The sequence below is a fragment of the Carya illinoinensis genome, chromosome 13, assembly GCF_018687715.1.
Source record: "Carya illinoinensis cultivar Pawnee chromosome 13, C.illinoinensisPawnee_v1, whole genome shotgun sequence".
Lineage (NCBI taxonomy): Eukaryota > Viridiplantae > Streptophyta > Magnoliopsida > Fagales > Juglandaceae > Carya > Carya illinoinensis.
The window spans coordinates 17,319,483-17,323,870 of NC_056764.1; the positions used below are offsets into that span (position 1 = coordinate 17,319,483).

The 4,388-nt window shown below is 37.4% G+C and overlaps 1 non-coding gene across 1 annotated transcript; it reads right to left on the minus strand.

The window, feature by feature from the left end:
- Positions 1-588: 588 nt before the first annotated feature.
- On the minus strand, positions 589-696 carry LOC122293123. The gene has a single exon (XR_006237176.1). It is a non-coding gene; the product is annotated as a small nucleolar RNA R71 (small nucleolar RNA).
- Between the last annotated feature and the right edge of the window lie 3,692 nt (positions 697-4,388).

Genomic DNA, 4,388 nt, shown 5'->3' on the forward strand with positions numbered 1-4,388 from the left:
CGGTAACTTCGTTCCCTATTTTAGCTTGCTGCATCTTTTTTTTTTTATTTTCTTTTTCTTTTTGTAGTTTTTTTTTAGTGTTGGGTTTTTCTCTACCTTGCATGCATAGGTATAGAGACGCCTTGGGTCGGTTTGCTTGTAGACCTGTGTTAGAGTCAGAGTTTAATTTTTCAGATCATTTGTTTGATAATTCTTCTAATTTTGAGAAAATGAGTGAACATGAAGATCAACCCACTAGGCCCCTTCAGGATTACCTCTACCCTACACGCACAGCCACACCATGATGCATCATGTTTCCAGCTAATATTCGCGAATTGGATTTTAAAACAGGGATGATACAGTTACTCCCTACTTTTCATGGCTTGGAAAATAAAATCCATATGTGCACATTAGGGAGTTTGAGGAAGTAATTGCGACTTTTCATAGTCAAAATGCAACTGATGACATTGTAAGACTTAAGTTCTTTCCTTTGTCTTTGAAGGATAGAGCTAAGAGTTGGCTATACTCTTTGAGACCACGATCTATTGGGTCATGGAATGAGATGACTCAGGTCTTTTTTAATAAATACTTTCCCCAACATAAGACCAATGCTTTAAAAAGACAAATCTCCACTTTTGTACAAAAGGACAGTGAGACTTTGTATCAGTCTTGGGAGAGATTTAAGGAGTTATTGAGTATGTGTCCTCACCATGGGTATGAGAATTGGCGCTTAGTGAGCTATTTTTATGAGGGACTTACACCTAGAGGGCGTCAATTTGTGGAGATGATGTGTAATGGTGAGTTCTTACAAAAAGATCCTGATGAAGCCATAGAATACCTCAATGAGCTTGCTGAAAAAGCTCACACTTGGACTGGACCTAGTGCTACTGAGAGCACAAATAGGTCACGACCTGCAGGAAACCTAAATGGTGGTGGAATTTACCATCTCAGGGAAGAAGATAACCTAAAGGCTAAGGTTGAGATGCTCACTAGGGAGCTAGAAGTGTTGAAGAATAAAGACTTAAAGCCAACACACGTGGCTAATCATGCAGAGTCTTTTGGACCATGTTTTGTGTGTGGCAGGGTAGATCACCTTGCCCAAGAGTGTCCCACATTTGCTGAGATGAGAGGGATGTATGAGGAACAATGTAATGCCTTAGGGATGTACAAGAAGCCTTTTACACGTTTCTCTAATACCTATAATCCTGAGTGGCGTAATCACCCCAATTTTAGTTGGAAATCTGAAAACCAGCCGCCTGCACAACCCCCTAGATCATATCCTGCACCATATCATGCACCTTCATCTTCTAGGAGTCCTTTAGAAGACACTTTGCATGCTTTTATTGAGGCACAAAGTAAAACTAATCAAAAGTTTGAATCTTTGATTATGCAGGTTGTTGAAGAAAACAAAGAGATAAAGAGTCATATATCCAAGATAATGAGCTCCTTGAGTGTGAATGAGCCTGGCAAGTTTCCTTCTCAAGCTCAATCCGCACCCCAAGGTCAGCATATGGCACAAAAAAATTTAAAAGAAGTTCATGCCATTATGACAAGAAGTGGTAAGTCCTTACACATCCCAACAACTGATAAGCAAGAGGATGTTGAAGAGGAACAAAGCAATGATAGCACCGAGTTCCCCAAGGATGCCGAGGTAATCAAGAGTCCAGTTAAGGTACCATTTCCTCAATCTTTAAAATCTGGTATGCAAACTTTGGATCCTAGTAATGAAATCTTGGAGAACCTCAGGTAGGTAAAGATTAACCTTCCTCTTTTGCATGTTATTAAACAAGTTCCTACTTATGCAAAAGTTCTTAAAGATTTGTGTACAGTTAAGAGGAAGCACCATGTTAAGAAGACAACATTTCTGACAGAGCAAGTTAGTGCTCTAATTGAGCAGCGAATTCCTCCTAAGTACAAGGATCCTGGTTGTCCAACCATTGCATGTAATATTGAGAATCATGAGTTTGGGCAAGCCTTGCTAGATCTAGGAGCTAGTGTTAATTTGATGCCTTATTCCATTTATTTGCAGCTTGGTTTGGGTGAAATTAAGCCTACTTCTGTCGTGCTTCAGTTGGCTGATCGTTCAGTTAAGAAACCGAGAGGGATAGTTGAGGATGTTTTGATCCAAATTGACAAGTGTTATTATCCTGTTGATTTCTTAATTTTGGACACTCAATCAGTTGTTGAGTCTAACTCTAAAGTTCCTCTCATATTAGGTAGACCTTTCCTTGCTACGGCTAATGCACTTATAAATTGTAGGAATGGGTTGATGAAGTTATTTTTTGGAAACATGACCATGTTGGTCAACATTTTCCATATTGAGAAGCAGCCAACAGATGACGAGTGCCACCAAATGTATATGATTGATGCACTCATAGACAAGGGAGTTCACACAACTCATGATTTTGATCCCCTTGAATATTCCCTTGTGAATTCTGAGTTTAATACATCTGTTAGTGATTCATCTGATGTTATTGATATTTGTGTTGTTTTTGATGAAACTCAGGATTATGGCACACAGGTTTGGCAACAGAAATTTGAGGAGTTGCCTAAGAAATGTGGAAAACAGATTCCTGATAGTTTCATTTCGTCATTTCAGATTACCATCTTTGGTGTTTAGGGAGCTACCCACGTCACTCATTAGGTGTATTCTACCATTTTCAGTTACTCCCCATTCAATTTTGATTCTTAAACATTAAGGACAATGTTTCATATAAGTTGGGGGGTGGTGGTGCAAATTCAGTTTTTAAAATGCTTGTTGGAACTCTGTGGCATATTTTCATGTGTCAATTTTTTTTTTATTTTGCATCACATGTGCATCATTTTCACATGTGTACTCATTCTCATTCATAGCCATCTTCATGAATTCACCAAACCCACCAGATCATTTTTTGCTGAAACATTCACAGAATCCTTAATGCACTTATCCAAGTTTTGTGGTAAGATGGTGGTTTGACACAGGTAGCTAGAGAACTCTTTTGCTTAAGTTTTCATGTGAGTTTGGAGAGGATTGAGAGCATACAAATGCAGTAAATTGTGATAAGCGTTCATTGATATGTTGAATTGGGCACTTCTTTTGAGAATATCATTACATGGTTTGCGGTACAATGGTGGATATACTTGGGATATGACGAAGGTCAACTTAGGATTAATGTTTGAGCCTTTCAAGCTATCCTTTCCATCATAGACCCCTAGTAGCCAACTTTGAGCCAATAAAACACTTGTAGCTTTTTCTTTTCATATGCCCATATCATTCATGCCTCTCCACATTGGAGTATAACCTATACACAGATTTTCTTACCCTTTTTACTTCCAAGTGTATACTAGGTGTAGAATTTGAATTTTCTTTCTTTAATTTTATCATTTTCAATTAAAAAAAAAAAAGAGAAGAAGAAGACGACGAAAAAAAAGAGAAGAGTACAAGTTGCAAAGTGTTCAATTGAGTGAGCTTCAAAAAAAAAAAAAAGTTGGTAGAGATGGAAAGAATACAAAAGTGGCATGTGTTTGTCCATCAAATTGTTGAAAAAAAAAAGAGGAAGAAGAAGGAAAAGCATTATTATTTGATGATCTGAAAAGTTGGAGAGTATATCAAGTGAGAAGTGTGGTCTATTGAGATATTTAATAAAATTCCCTTTGTATGTACTTGGAAGTTTTTGAATCCCTTTCATCCTTTTTTTTTTTTTATATAGCCCCAAAACCAAGCCACATTACAACCTTTTGTGTTGACCATTCTGATCCTAAATAAGCTGTTGGAAAGATTGATGGAAGTCTCATTTGTTAGTGTTCCTATCATAAGATCAATGTTTGCTTGTTGCTTGTACATAATTACCTAATTTTCCATGAGAGTGTATATACACCCATTGTCAACTCCATAGAGAGAGCCCTTACACGAAACACTATTATACCCGTGAGTTATGGAGTTGAACCTTTTGCATAAGATGTTCTTGATATTGCATGTGTCAAGATTAGTGGTACGATGGTTATGGCTTGGAGAACACACACACACACTCTGTGGATTGCTATAGGTGGATTGATCTTGATGGGTTATTGGATTCCTTAGATTGTTTTGATATGTGAATCTGGAAAGTGTGACTTGATGACCTTTATGTGTGATTTTCTTTGGTCTCTTTCGTTGTTTTGACATGAAAATTGCTAGGGACTAGCAATGAGTAAGTTGGGGGGTATGATGAGTGTGCAAAAGTGCACTCTATATACCCTATTATTGGACTAAAATACTAAAATGTGAATAGAAATCATAGGAATTAATGTGTATTCTTAAATTGAATTTCTATTTACGTTGGGATACTCCTAAGCAGTTTTTTTATGTCTAATTTCAAAGTTTATAAAAGAGCAAGTCAAGCCCAGCCAAATTCAAAGGAGGACATTCATGGGGTTTGAGAGCAATTTGG